The 16,407-nt window shown below is 43.0% G+C and overlaps 1 pseudogene; it reads right to left on the bottom strand.

Moving 5' to 3' along the window:
• Positions 1 to 296: 296 nt before the first annotated feature.
• On the bottom strand, positions 297 to 16,407 carry LOC139422551 (intraflagellar transport protein 56-like; annotated as a pseudogene).

The following is a 16,407-nucleotide window of genomic DNA, read 5'->3' as shown; positions in this document are numbered from 1 at the left end:
ATGCATGATAAGCACTGGTCTTTATGTGCTATAAAACGTGATGTCAAGGCCAGAGATAGTAAAAGCACAAATGTGGTATAAGATTTAAATATTTATTCACATAGGCAAATATGTACAGAATAAATGTGCAAAAAAACGACACCAAGACAATGTACTAACAAAATAAAACAGGAAAGAGATGAATGTATAATGAACAAACTGGCACTTTTGGTGAATTTTTGCATTTGACTGTCAGTTTGCCCAAAGGACCCTTTTCTTCATATAGGCTATGCATTCTTAAGTACGGAATGATAACATCACAGAGAAACCCTGTTGTCCTTGGCCCATTTCTTCAGAATCCTGATGATGTATTCCACTTGAGGATTCCCAGTATGCCTCAGCAAGGGCAGTACTTCCCTCAAAGCCTCCCTGTAAAATACACACAGTTGAGCACATTATGGAAACAAACTCACATTGTCAGACTTCAGCAATGCAAAATACAGCCCATCATGTCAAAAAAAGTGTAGGTCACCGAGCTGAGGACAGATTATTTTAACGCTATACAAAGTGGTGACATTCATGATCCTATATCAATCCAATAGATTGCTAAGGTAGACATGGTACCTACCTGGGTTCTCTGCTGGCCAAAATTAGCTGAAAGATACCCACACAGGCCCCCCTTTTGCCCTCCCAGTACTCAGGGTTGGGGTCCAATCTCTCCAAGACATCAAATGCCTTTGCTGAGTAGTAGAACTGGCCCATCTGTAGATGAGAGAGAGAAGAGTTACACATGGTGCAAATCAGTGGTGTAAAAAACACTACTTAAGTAGTATTTTGGGGTATTTGACTACTTTTACTTTATTACATTCCTAAAGAAAATTGTACTTTTTACTCCATACATTCTGACACCCAAAAGTACTCGTTACATTTTGAATTCATATACTTATCAAGAGAACATCCCTGGTCATGCCTACTGCCTCTGATCTGGCGGACTCAATAAACACATGCTTCATTTGTAAATGATGTCTGAATGTTGGAGTGTCTGGAAAAATTTTTTAAACTAGAAAAAGTGTCCGTCTGCTTTGCTTAATATTAGGAATTTGAAATTATTTATACTTGTACTCTTACTTTTGATACATAAGTATTTTTTTAGCAATTACATTTACTTTTAATACTTAAGTATATTTCAAACCATATACTTTTAGACATTTACTCTAGTATTTTACTCGAGTCATTTTCTATTAAGGTATCTTTACTTTTACTCAAGTATGACAATTTGGTACTTTTTCCACCGCTGGTGTAAGAAGTGCTCTCAGAATGAAATAACTTCTGTCCTGATGGGGAAATTAAACATTTAGGAATTTGAGTGATTTTGGAATTAACAAAGGAGAGTAACCTTGTAGCAATCATTGGCAATGAGCTGCAGGAGGCTGAAGGACTCTGCTGAGGTCTCCATCTTCATGTAGAGCTCCCAGGCCAGACGGGCCTTCTGGTTCATAATGTCTAAATAGGACAACAGGGTTCATTGACAACAATAGAACAATCACAGTGTTATACCAGCAAATGTTTACATCGTTTAATGAGAAGGAGAACATACAGCAGCGTGCCAGCCAGCTCAGGTACACATAGTCACTCTTGTTCTTGTCATTCTGAATCAACAGGAAGATCTGGGCGACAAAGAGAAAGCACACACTTTTAACAGACAATAAAACACATACAAAAAGTTAATAAAATGACATCAAATAATCCCAAAAGGACATGTCAAGGTTTTACCTCCTCTGCCTCCCTGTAGTTGCCAACAGCAGCTTTGGCCTGTGCATAGTTGAAGTTGAAGGCATCATCGTTGTAGAAGTAACTCTGTGAGCAATGAGAGTTCAGAGTATTTAGAATCCATTGAAGAATGATAATTATAGAACATCAATATTCTATGTGGACACAAATGTGTCGGGGTTTTATGCTGTGCTTACCTTGACAGAGTTGAGGTAGATGAGCACATCCTCAAACTGCCTGAGCAGAAAGAAACAAGAAGCCATGCACTGTCTGCCAGGGATGGTGTCTAAGACACAGGGAAAGGAATTGTTAAAGAAAGCATCAGTGTAAAAACGTATTTACCATTGAATTAGTGCAGTACAAAAATGTCATTCTAGTCAGTATTATAAATATCTGGAGGAGCACTCACCACATTCGCTAGCTGAGCCACCAACCAGCTGGAAAAACTGCTGAGCAATCTTCAGATGATCTCTGTAATGGAAAAAATTACATGATCGTGTCACACAAACAAAATCAGGTGGGTATCAAGGCAGAACTATATACAGTGGGGAGAACAAGTATTTGATAAACACTGCCGATTTTGCAGGTTCCTACTTACAAAGCATGTAGAGGTCTGTATTTTGTTATCATAGGTACACTTCAACTGTGAGAGACAGAATCTAAAACAAAAATCCAGAAAATCACATTGTATGATTTTTAAGTAATTCATTTGCATTGTATTGCATGACATAAGTATTTGATACATCAGAAAAGCAGAACTTAATATTTGGTACAGAAACCTTTGTTTGCAATTACAGAGATCATACGTTTCCTGTAGTTCTTGACCAGGTTTGCACACACTGCAGCAGGGATTTTGGCCCACTCCTCCATACAGACCTTCTCCAGATCCTTCAGGTTTGGGGTCTGTCGCTGGGCAATACGGACTTTCAGCTCCCTCCAAAGATTTTCTATTGGGTTCAGGTCTGGAGACTGGCTAGGCCACTCCAGGACCTTGAGATGCTTCTTACGGAGCCACTCCTTAGTTGCCCTGGCTGTGTGTTTCAGGTCGTTGTCATGCTGGAAGACCCAGCCACGACCAATCTTCAATGCTCTTACTGAGGGAAGGAATTTGCTGGCCAAGATCTCGCGATACATGGCCCCATCCATCCTCCCCTCAATACGGTGCAGTCGTCCTGTCCCCTTTGCAGAAAAGCATCCCCAAAGAATGATGTTTCCACCTCCATGCCTCACGGTTGGGATGGTGTTCCTGGGATTGTACTCATCCTTCTTTTTCATCCATGACGGCGTAGTGTGTTACTAATGGTTTTCTTTGAGACTGTGGTCCCAGCTCTCTTCAGGTCATTGACCAGGTCCTGACGTGTAGTTCTGAGCTGATCCCTCACCTTCCTCATGATCATTGATGCCCCACGAGGTGAGATCTTGCATGGAGCCCCAGACCGAGGGTGATTAACCGTCATCTTGAACTTCTTCCATTTCCTAATAATTGCGCCAACAGTTGTTGCCTTTTCACCAAGCTGTTTGCCTATTGTCCTGTAGCCCATCCCAGCCTTTTGCAGGTCTACAATTTTATCCCTGATGTCCTTACACAGCTCACTGCTCTTGGCCATTGTGGAGAGGTTGGAGTCTGTTTGATTGAGTGTGTGGACAGGTGTCTTTTATACAGGTAACGAGTTCAAACAGGTGCAGTTAATACAGGTAATGAGTGGAGAACAGGAGGACTTCTTAAAGAAAAACTAACGGGTCTGTGAGAGCCGGAATTCTTACTGGTTGGTAGGTGATCAAATACTTATGTCTTGCAATAAAATGCAAATGAATTACTTAAAAATCATACAATGTGATTTTCTGGATTTTTGTTTTAGATTCCGTCTCTCACAGTTGAAGTGTACCTATGATAAAAAATGACAGACCTCTACATGCTTTGTAAGTAGGGAAACCTGCAAAATCGGCAGTGTATCAAATACTTGTTCTCCCCACTGTATATACACTGTACATGAATCTATAGTTATATATTTACACTGAACAAAAATATAAAACCCAACCATTTCAAAGATTTTACTGAGTTACAGTTCATATAAGGAAATCAGTCAATTGAAATAAATGCATTAGGTCCTAATCTATGGAATTCACATGACTGGCAATACAGATATGCATCTGTTGGTCACAGGTACCTTCAAAAAAAGTTGTGGCATGGATCAGAAAACCAGTCATTATCTGGTGTGACCACTTGTTCGCATAGAGTTGATCAGGCTGTTGATTGTGGCCTGTGGAATGTTATCTCACTAATCTTCAATGGCTGTGTGAAGTTGCTGGATTTTGGTGGGAACTGGAACACGCTGTCCTACACATCAATTCAGAGCATCCCAAACATGCTCAAGGGGTGACATGTCTGGTGACTATGCAGACCATGGCAGAACTGGGACATTTTCAGCTTCCAGGGATTGTGCACAGGTACTTAGGACATGGGGCTGTGCATTATCATGCTGAAACATGAGGTGATGGAGGCCGATGAAAGGTATGCCAATGGGCCTCAGGATCTCGTCATGTTATCTCTGTGCATTCAAATTACCATTGATAAAATGCAATTGTGTTCGTCGTCCGTAGCTTATGCCTGCCCTTACCATAACCCCACCGCCACCATGGGGCACTCTGTTCACAACGTTGACATCAGCAAACCATTCGTCCACATGACGCCATACACGTGGTCTGCTGTTGTGAGGCCAGTTGGACGTACTGCCAAATTCTCTAAAACGACGTTGGCGGTGGTTTATGATAGAGAAATCAACATTCAATTCTTTGGCAACAACTCGTGGACATTTCTGCAGTCAGCATGCCAGTTGCACGCTCCCTCAAAACTTGAGACATGTATGGCATTGTAAAGTTGTACATTTTAAAGTGGCCTTTTTTTGTGTCCCCAGCACAAGGTGCACCTGTGTCATTGATCATGCTGTTTAAATTAATCAGCTTCTTGATATTCCACACCTGTCAGGTAGATGGATTATCTTGGCAAAAGATAAATGCTCACTAAGATGTAATCAAATTTGTGTACAGAAAGCTCATGAAACAAGGGAACAACACTTTACATGTTGTGCTTATATTTTTGTTCAGTGTAGTTTCTAAATGTATCTCTGGTACTTACCGACCCCATCTCCTGTCCAAGTGCAGCATTCACAACCCCCTTCAAGATGTACTCCTGAAAAAATGTCAGGGAGAGGTTACAGCACATATGCACTTACCATACACCACAATCCATTGAGTTTATGGCTGCACTAACCCTGGCAAAGAGAGGAGGAGGATAGGGAAAGAGGGGGAGATGGCGAGAGAAAGCTGGCTGCACACACACACTTACTGTACGCTGATGTACATTAAGACTAACACTGCCCTGAACCTGAGAAAGAGAGAGAGAGAAAGAGAGAGAGCGAGAGAGCGAGAGCGAGTGAGAGAGAGAGAAAGGGGGAGGTTAATACACAAACGCCTATCACGAATGACTACTCTGCAAACGTAGAACTACACCGCAAACTACACTATCCTTGTAGAAGGAGGAAGAAGAAAATGGAGAGCAGGGAAGAGAGGGTAAGATTACTGGTCCCTAAAATAGCTGAGAGGCAGGAGACGAATGATAGGCGGGTTGAAAAAATAAAAAGGGAGGGAGAGAAATCTGGAAATGGTGAATGGAAATAGAGGAATGAACCTGTGGTGTGGTGGGTTCTAAGTCTTTGATGAGCTGGTAGGACTCCTGGACATCATCTGAGAGAGATAGAAAAATACAATTACTATCCATATATTAACAGTAAAAAAAACACACTTAGTTATCAATCAGTTATCATTAGATTGGCTAGTCAGTAATAAAAGTGGCAGCCCACCTTGTCTGAGGTAGTAGATGACCAGATTGAGACGAGCCTCAGTAATGACATCAATCAGTGCAGGCAGCACTTGCAAGGCCCCCTCCCCGCTACGAAACACCACCTGAACACCAGAGAAAGAATCAAAAGGGTAATTTGCTTGCATGCTGCTACACACGTGAGGTGCAAAACTGCTATGTTCCCTAGGCTGATAAATCATGACTCTCACCAGGTTGTGTCGGATTAACTCAAAGGAGCTGGAGGAGATATCTATCAGGTTTTTCAGCTCTGTCTGAGAGAAGGAAAATGTGATTTTAGTTGTTTAATACTACAATGTTGTACATTGCTGAGTCACTGACTGAAGCCTTACAAACAATAACAAAGCAACATTCAGACAAACAAGGTTACATTTTGAGAATGATTTGCTCAGGACTCTCTTGTCAAGTTGCGTTACCTCTGCTGCTTTTCCGTTGTAGAGCCTGAAGTGGTTGCAGGCCTTGAGGTTGAGAGCGATGGTGGAGTCTGGGACGCTCTGCAGGTGAACAGCCAGCACCTCCTGGGACACATCGTAGTAGTCCAACTTGTAGTAGCACAGAGCCACATACACATTCAGGGCCAGGAAGTCTCTGTAGCAGACACAGTATGAACACAGCATGAGCTCCGCCGACTCACAGTATGTTCAATGAATCTCTCTTTCCCACCCTCTCACCTGCACAAGCAGTCACTATCCTCCTCTCCGGTCTCCGTTATCTTCTCTGTCTCAACACAGGGAAACTATCACTCTCCCTCCCTCCACTCACTCTCTAACTCCCCCTCTCATAGTCTGTGCCGCTACTCCCATATGTATCAGGACTACATTTGGAGTGTTTCCCGGTGTCTCTGTCACTCTGTGGTGCATTCTGTTGCCTGTCACCTGTTCTGCAGCAGGATGCGTTTGTAGATGTCGATGGCCTCCTGGTAGTGGGAGCGCATGTAGTGGATGGAGGCCAGGCTGAGCAGGCTGAACAAATTCTGTTATATAAGTTGTTTGGTACCATAGCACTGAATGAATAAGTTAGCGATAAGGGCGAAAGCTGACCTTGTGAGCCAAGTGGAACAGTAGTCGATTCTGCAGCTGGCATTTAGGGGCTTAAAGAGGTAGAGGAAGCACGTGTGGTCAGGGAGAAAAGGTATTTAATTTTCCATTTCACCTTTTGTAATAAAGCAACAAAATGTGAGAATGGGGAACAAGGTGGATGAGGTACCCTTGCGTGAAGCCTCCTCTGCTTCTTTGTAAAGCCCCAGGAAGAAGAGAGTACAGGCCAGGTAGACCCATACATCTGGGCGGCAGTCTGGTTTGTCTGTCAGGGCCTTGTATTCCTGAAGAAGGAATAGACACATAAGTATTAGTTCATGTCTCACAAATAAAAAACAGGAAAATACTTTCACACATCCAAACCAACGTTACTGAATTCAATAAAGGTTTTCAAACCTCCATGGCTCTCTTGTAGTCACCAAGGTGGAAAGCACAGTAGGCCAACCACAGGTCTGCATCCTCCCCTCGCTCGCCAACATTGCGCTGAAACTGAGCAAATTCACCCATATTGATAGGATGAGCATCTTATTTTGCAGACAGTAATGTAAGCACTGCATTGTTTAAAGATATAACAGCGCTATAAACCTATATGTCACACTTCAGGAGCCATGCAGCCAGAGTGGCATTTACCTCCAACAATGTAATGGCCCCCAGATAGTCTCATTGAACTAGGAAGTCCTCAACAAGCGGTGACTTTTTTTCTTTTATCTTCTTATTTACTGGGATCTCCCCACCAACAGCTGCTGGCTTTACTCTGGACAGAATCTGAGAGAATGAAAATGAAAATGATAATTATATAGAACTCCACACCTGGGCTGCAACCTGGTCTCAAAGCATTTCGCATTATTCTCTATGTAAATCTGAGACACTCCATTTAGAATGATCTGTTATGTTTCGTATGAAATGTATTAATTTGTGGAGGTCCATCGCCCATTTCGTATGATATGTTATGAATTTGCTAAACATACACTTTGTAACCATACAACCTAAGTAACCTTCTGTCATGTAACCATACCAAACATACTAATTTCAGTATCCCAGATTTAAGTGTACTGTTACATATGTTACGGTCTAGTCTATGAGACCAGGCTGGCATGGTAGGTAAAGTTAGATTTCTGCAACAAAAAAATATAAAAATAATCATCCAGCACGGCAATGTTTACAAACTTCTTTGTGTGGTAGCTAACCTAACATTAATGCTAAATTGCATAGACTACTAAGCAAAGTTTCAATAGCTAGCTAGCTAACTGGGACATGCTTAACACCCCGGCCATCCTACAATCTAAACTAGATGCCCTCAATTTCACACAAATTATCAATGAACCTACCAGGTACAACCCCAAATCCCTAAACACGGGCACCCTCATAGATATCATCCTAACCGGGCACCCTCATAGATATCATCCTAACCAACCTGCCCTCCAAATACACATCTGCTGTCTTCAACCAGGATCTCAGCGATCACTGCCTCATTGCCTGCGTCCGTAATGGGTCTGCGGTCAAACGACCACCCCTCATCATTGTCAAACGCTTCCTGAAACACTTCAGCGAGCAGGCCTTTCTAATCGACCTGGCCCGGGTATCCTGGAAGGCTATTGACCTCATTCTGTCAGTAGAGGATGCCTGATTGTTCTTTAAAAGTGCTTTCCTCACCATCTTAAATAAGCATGCCCCATTCAATTTTTTTTTAACCAGGAACAGATAAAGCTCTTAGTTCACCTCAGACCTGACTGCCCTTGACCAGCACAAAAACATCCTGTGGCGTACTGCAATAGCATCGAATAGCCCCCACGATATGCAACTTTCAGGGAAATTAGGAACCAATATACACAGGCAGTGTCACGTTCTGACCATCGTTCGTGTGTGTTTTCCTTGTTTTAGTGTTGGTCAGGACGTGAGCTGGGTGGGCATTCTATGTTGTGTGTCTGGTTTGTTTATTTCTATGTTTGGCCTGATATGGTTCTCAAACAGAGGCAGGTGTTAGTCATTGTCTCTGATTGGGAACCATATTTAGGTAGCCTGGGTTTCAGTGTGTGTTTGTGGGTGATTGTTCCTGTCTCTGTATTTGTATGAGCACCAGTATAGGCTGTTAGGTTTTTGCGATACATTTCTTGTTTTTGTATTGATCGTGTGTCGTCTTTATTAAACACGTATCAAGAATACCACGCTGCGTTTTGGTCCGACTCTCCTTCACCGAAAGAAAACCGTTACAGGCAGTTAGGAAAGCAAAGGCTAGCTTTTTCAAACAGAAATGTGCATCCTGTATCACAAACTCCCAAAAATTCTGGGACACTAAAGTCCATGGAGAATAAGAGCACCTCCTCCCAGCTGCCCACTGCACTGAGGCTAGGAAACACTATCACCGCCGATAAATCCACGATAATTGAGAATTTCAATAAGCATTTTTCTACGGCTGGCCATGCTTTCCACCTGGCTACCCCTACCCCGGTCAACAGCCCTGCACCCCCCACAGCAACTTGCCCAAGCCTCCCCCATTTCTCCTTCACCCAAATCCAGATAGCCGATGTTCTGAAAGAGCGGCAAAATCTGGACCCCTACAAATCAGCCGGGCTAGACAATCTGGACCCTCTCTTTCTAAAATGATCTGCCACAATTGCTGCAACCCTTATTACTAGCCTGTTCAACCTCTCTTTCGTATCGTCTGAGATCCCCAAAGATTGGAAAGCTGCCACAGTCATCCCCCTCTTCAAAGGGGGAAACAATCTATACCCAAACTGTTACAGACCTATATCCATCCTACCCTGCCTTTCTAAGGTCTTCGACGGTAAAGTTAACAAACAGATCACCGACCATTTCGAATCCCACCGTACCTTCTCCGCTATGCAATCTGGTTTCCGAGCTGGTCATGGGTGCACCTCAGCCACGCACAAGGTCCTAAACAATATCATAACTGCCATTGATGAGACAATACTGTGCAGCTGTATTCATCGACCTGGCCAAGGCTTTCGACTCCGTCAATCACCACATTCTTATCGGCAGACTCAACAGCCTTGGTTTCTCAAATGACTGCCTCGCCTGTTTCACCAACTACTACTCAGACAGAGTTCAATGTGTCAAATCGGAGGGCCTGTTGTCTGGCCTTGGGCAGTCTGGTGATTCTCTGATCCACCTCTATGCAGACGACACCATTCTGTATACTTCTGGGCCTTCTTTGGACACTGTGTTAACTAACCTCCAGACGAGCTTCAATGCCATACAACTCTCCTTCCGTGGCCTCCAACTGCTCTTAAATACAAGTACAACTAAATGCATGTTCTTCATCCGATCGCTGCCTGCACTTGCCCGCCCGTCCAGCATCACTACTCTGGACGGTTCAGACTTAGAATATGCGGAAATATATAGGTGTCTGGTTAGATTGTAAACTCTCCTTCCAGGCTCACATTAAGTATCTCCAATCCAAAATTAAAACTAGAATCGGCTTTCTATTTCGCAACAAAGCATCCTTCACTCATGCTGCCAAACATACCCTCGTAAAACTGACTATCCTACCGATCCTTGACTTCGGCGATATCATTTACAAAATAACCTTCAACACTCTACTCAGCAAATTGGATGCAGTCTATCACAGTGCCATCCGTTTTGTCACCAAAGACCCATATACACTACCCACCACTGCTACCTGTATGCTCTTGTTGGCTGGATACATATTCATCGCCAAACCCACTGGCTCCAGGTCATCTATAAGTCTTCGCTAGGTAAAGTCCCGCCTTATCTCAGCTCACTGGTCACCATAGCAGCACCCACCCGTAGCACGCGCTCCAGCAGGTATATTTCATTGGTCATCCCCAAAGCCTTTCCTTCCAGTTCTCTGCTGCCAATGACTGGAAGGAATTGCAAAAATCACTGAAGCTGGAGACTCATATCGCCCTCTCAAAATTTAAGCACCAGCTGCACCTGTACATAGCCCATCTGTAAATAACCCATGCAACTACCTCATCCCCATACTGTTATTTTTTGTTGTTGCTCCTTTGCACCCCAGTATCTCTACTTGCACATTCCTCTTCTGCACATCTATCACTTTAGTGTTTAATTGCTAAATTGTCATTATTTCGCCACTGTGGCCTATTTATTGCCTTACCACCCTTATCTTACCTCATTTGCACACACTGTATATATACTTTTCTATTGTGTTATTGACTGCATGTTTGTTTATTCCATGTGTAACTTTGTGTTGTTGTTTGAGTCGCACTGCTTTGCTTTATCTTGGCCAGGTCGCAGTTGTAAATGAGATCTTGTTCTCAACTGGCCTACCTGGTTAAATAAAGGTGAAATAAAATAAAATAAAAACAGTACGTTAATGTTAGCGAAAGTTATGTTAGCGTAGCTGCATTCAGTAAAGCAAACACTTACCATGGCCAATGGAGTTAGTCGTCACGAAAGCACAGTAACAGCGCTCAGATAATCAGACAAGATAAATGTTTTTCTAATCAAGAAATATATGCTAACCCAGCTAGCTAGTGTAACAGATAGCTGTTGACAAGCATGGAAACTCTTGTCGCCAAGCAACGTCTACACCAGTCTTTGCCCCTCCCTAGCATACTGGTTCATCACTGTGTTAAGAGCTGGGGTTGTAGAAAGTGAATTATAGACGCATGGCGAGTATGCTAAAAAACATTAAGGTTTTATACTGCTAAAACTATTACACACGCTTGTCTTATAAATTGACATAAAGTCTCACATCCATTCATCATCACAGCAGATGAGGAATAGCAGATTCCTCAGTGGTTGAAAATTGTACAACTTCTCCCAATATGATGTAACAGGGTGATTCTGCAGCAATGGGCACTATGTCCTCAAGGGAAATTTTGGGGGATTTTATTAATACATGTTTTTATTCTTTATATGTTAAGTTCACATTACAATCACCCCTGATTTTTTAACACATCTCTATCAAGTATTTTAGCTACTTTTCAGATTCATTTTATACCTACATTTCACTGTTCTGCCTTGTCCCTGACCCATACTTTTGAGCTTCTACTATGTTTTTCTATTAGAAAACATTAATAACTACACATTATAAACTGGGTGGGTCAAGCCCTGAATGCTGATTGGCTGACAGCGGTGGAATATCAGACAGGTATGACAAAACGTTCATTTTTATTGCTCTAATTATGTTGGTAATCAGTTCATAATAGCAATAAGGCACCTCAGGGGGTTTGTGGTATATGGCCAATGTGTCCAGGCACTCCACAATGCGTTGTGCTTAAGAACAGCCCTTATTGGCCACACCATATGCCTTATTGCTTAATTATATAACGTTATCTAGTAGAGAAAGAGTCAATTAAATAAAATCTATATCAATATTTATTGTGAGTATGCCCTTTATATTTACTCAAAATCAGTGGTATAAAGTACTTTAAGTGAAAATACTTTCAAGTACTAAAGTAATTTTTGGGGGTATCTGTACTTTCCTATTTATATTTTTGACAACTTTTAATTTTACTTCACTACATTACTAAAGAAAACAATGTAATTTTTACTCCATACATTTTCCCTGACACCCAAAAGTACTCGTTACATTTCGAATGCTTAGCAGGACATGAAAATGGTCCAATTCACACATTTATCAAGAGAACATCCCTGGTTATCCCTACTGCCTCTGATCTGGCAGACACACTTAACACACATGCTTAGTTTTAAAATTATGTCTTAGCGTTGGAGTTGTACTTTTTACTTATACTCGATGATTTTACTTTGAGTCATTTTTTATAACTTTTACTCAAGTATAACAATTGCGTACTTTTCCCACCACTGCACAAAATACACCTGTCCTTTTAGTGGTGTCATTTCCACCACTGAGGGCAAAATTCCTAATAAAAAAAGTTTTGTCAAGAGAATGTTAATTTGGTTACCATGGAAACGAAGTGACACTGAAGCATATGGCTGCAGTGGACAGTTGTTCCACGTGTCATGTCCAGAAGTCGAAGAAAAATCTAGGTAAATATTGCTGGTGTAGAGAATATTTTTTATTATCAGTCATTTCCAAACAAGCTATAATTTATTTAATTTGTGGTAGAATTGAGATTTTTTTAATGTAATTTGTGTTAACTATATGCCTGCTGTAATACTAGCCAAAGCATGCTAAGCAGTCTGTCGTTTTTCTCCAAAAACGGTAGAAGTGTCATTTCCATCACAAACTTACAGTGGCTTGCAAAAGTATTCACCCCCTTGGCATTTTCCCAATTTTGTTGCCTTACAACCAGGAATTGCGTCAGATAACAACATTGACGAATACGCTGATTCAGTGTGCGAGTTCATTAGAACGTGCGTTGAAGATGTCGTTCCCATAGCAACGATTAAAACATTCCCTAACCAGAAACCGTGGATTGATGGCAGCATTCGTGTGAAACTGAAAGCACGAACCACTGCTTTTAATCAGGGCAAGGTGTCTGGTAACATGACCGAATACAAACAGTGCAGTTATTCCCTCCGCAAGGCTATCAAACAAGCTAAGCGCCAGTACAGAGACAAAGTAGAATCTCAATTCAACGGCTCAGACACAAGAGGCATGTGGCAGGGTCTACAGTCAATCACGGACTACAGGAAGAAATCCAGCCCAGTCACGGACCAGGATGTCTTGCTCCCAGGCAGACTAAATAACTTTTTTGCCCGCTTTGAGGACAATACAGTGCCACTGACACGGCCTGCAACGAAAACATGCAGTCTCTCCTTCACTGCAGCCGAGGTGAGTAAGACATTTAAACGTGTTAACCCTCGCAAGGCTGCAGGCCCAGACGGCATCCCCAGCCGCGCCCTCAGAGCATGCGCAGACCAGCTGGTCGGTGTGTTTACGGACATATTCAATCAATCCCTATACCAGTCTGCTGTTCCCACATGCTTCAAGAGGGCCACCATTGTTCCTGTTCCCAAGAAAGCTAAGGTAACTGAGCTAAACGACTACCGCCCCGTAGCACTCACATCCGTCATCATGAAGTGCTTTGAGAGACTAGTCAAGGACCATATCACCTCCACCCTACCTGACACCCTAGACCCACTCCAATTTGCTTACCGCCCAAATAGGTCCACAGACGATGCAATCTCAACCACACTGCACACTGCCCTAACCCATCTGGACAAGAGGAATACCTATGTGAGAATGCTGTTCATCGACTACAGCTCGGCATTCAACACCATAGTACCCTCCAAGCTCGTCATCAAGCTCGAGACCCTGGGTCTCGACCCCGCCCTGTGCAACTGGGTACTGGACTTCCTGACGGGCCGTCCCCAGGTGGTGAGGGTAGGCAACAACATCTCCTCCCCGCTGATCCTCAACACTGGGGCCCCACAAGGGTGCGTTCTGAGCCCTCTCCTGTACTCCCTGTTCACCCACGACTGCGTGGCCACGCACGCCTCCAACTCAATCATCAAGTTTGCGGACGACACAACAGTGGTAGGCTTGATTACCAACAACGACGAGACGGCCTACAGGGAGGAGGTGAGGGCCCTCGGAGTGTGGTGTCAGAAAAATAACCTCACACTCAACGTCAACAAAACTAAGGAGATGATTGTGGACTTCAGGAAACAGCAGAGGGAACACCCCCCTATCCACATCGATGGAACAGTAGTGGAGAGGGTAGCAAGTTTTAAGTTCCTCGGCATACACATCACAGACAAACTGAATTGGTCCACTCACACAGACAGCATCGTGAAGAAGGCGCAGCAGCGCCTCTTCAACCTCAGGAGGCTGAAGAAATTTGGCTTGTCACCAAAAGCACTCACAAACTTCTACAGATGCACAATCGAGAGCATCCTGGCGGGCTGTATCACCGCCTGGTATGGCAACTGCACCGCCCTCAACCGTAAGGCTCTCCAGAGGGTAGTGAGGTCTGCACAACGCATCACCGGGGGCAAACTACCTGCCCTCCAGGACACCTACACCACCCGATGTCACAGGAAGGCCATAAAGATCATCAAGGACATCAACCACCCGAGCCACTGCCTGTTCACCCCGCTATCATCCAGAAGGCGAGGTCAGTACAGGTGCATCAAAGCTGGGACCGAGAGACTGAAAAACAGCTTCTATCTCAAGGCCATCAGACTGTTAAACAGCCACCACTAACACTGAGTGGCTGCTGCCAACACACTGACACTGACTCAACTCCAGCCACTTTAATAATGGGAATTGATGGGAAATGATGTAAATATATCACTAGCCACTTTAAACAATGCTACCTTATATAATGTTACTTACCCTACATTATTCATCTCATATGCATACGTATATACTGTACTCTATATCATCGACTGTATCCTTATGTAATACATGTATCACTAGCCACTTTAAACTATGCCACTTTGTTTACATACTCATCTCATTTGTACATACTGTACTCGATACCATCTACTGTATCTTGCCTATGCTGCTCTGTACCATCACTCATTCATATATCCTTATGTACATATTCTTTATCCCCTTACACTGTGTACAAGACAGTAGTTTTGGAATTGTTAGTTAGATTAGTTGTTATTACTGCATTGTCGGAACTAGAAGCACAAGCATTTCGCTACACTCGCATTAACATCTGCTAACCATGTGTATGTGACAAATAAAATTTGATTTGATTTAAATTAAAGTTTATTTTTGTGGGGTTTGTATCATTTGAGTCACACAACATGCCTACCACTTTGAAGATGCAAAATATTTGTGAAACAAACAAGAAATAAGACCAAAGAAAACAGAAAACTTTAGCACGCATAACTATTCACCCCCCAAAGTCAACACTTTGTAGAGACACCTTTTGCAGCAATTACAGCTGCAAGTCTCTTGGGGTGTGTCTCAATAAGTTTGGCACATCTAGCCACTGGGATTTTTGCCCATTCTTCAAGGCAAAACTGCTTCGGCTCCTTCAAGTTGGATGGGTTCCGCTGGTGTACAGCTATCTTTAAGTCATATCACAGATTCTCAATTGGACTGAGGTCTGGGCTTTGACTAGGCCATTCCAAGACATTTAAATGTTTCACCTTAAACCACTAAGCGTTGCTTTAGCAGTATGCTTAGGGTCATTGTTCTGCTGGAAGGTGAACCTCCATCCCAGTGTCAAATCTCTGGAAGCCTGAAACAGGTTTCCCTCAAGAATTTCCCTGTATTTAGCACCATCCATCATCGTTCCTTCAATTCTGACCAGTTACCCAGTCTCTGCCAATGAAAAACATCCACACAGCATGATGCTACCACCACCATGCTTTACTGTGGGGATGTTCTCGGTGTGATGAGAGGTGTTGGGTTTGCGCCAGACATAGCATTTCCTTGAATGCCAAAAAGCTCAATTTTAGTATCATCTGACCAGAGTACCTTCATTCATATGTTTGGGAAGTTTCCCACGTGCCTTTTGGCGAACACCAAATCTGTTTACTTATTTTTTTCTTAAGCAATGTCTTTTTTCTGACCACTCTTCCGTAAATCCCAGTTCTGTAGAGTGTACAGCTTAAAGTGGTCCTATGGACAGATACTCCAATCTCCGCTGTGGAGCTTTGCAGCTCCTTCCGGGTTATCTTAGGTCTCTTTGTTGCCTCTAATGCCCTCCTTGCCTGGTCTGTGAGTTTTGGTGGGAGCCCCTCTCTTGGCAGGTTTGTTGTGGTGCCATATTCTTTCTATTTTTTAATAACAGATTTATCAGTGCTCCGTGGGATGTTCAAAGTTAGATTTGTTTTATAACCCAAACCTGATCAGTACTTCTCCACAACTTTGTCCCTGACCTGTTTGGAGAGCTCCTCGGTCTTCAT

This window comes from Oncorhynchus clarkii, chromosome 12 (assembly GCF_045791955.1).
Source record: "Oncorhynchus clarkii lewisi isolate Uvic-CL-2024 chromosome 12, UVic_Ocla_1.0, whole genome shotgun sequence".
In the NCBI taxonomy this organism is placed as follows: Eukaryota; Metazoa; Chordata; class Actinopteri; order Salmoniformes; family Salmonidae; genus Oncorhynchus; species Oncorhynchus clarkii.
Note: the sequence above shows the minus strand (reverse complement) of the source record. Positions and strands in the feature narration are given on the sequence as shown.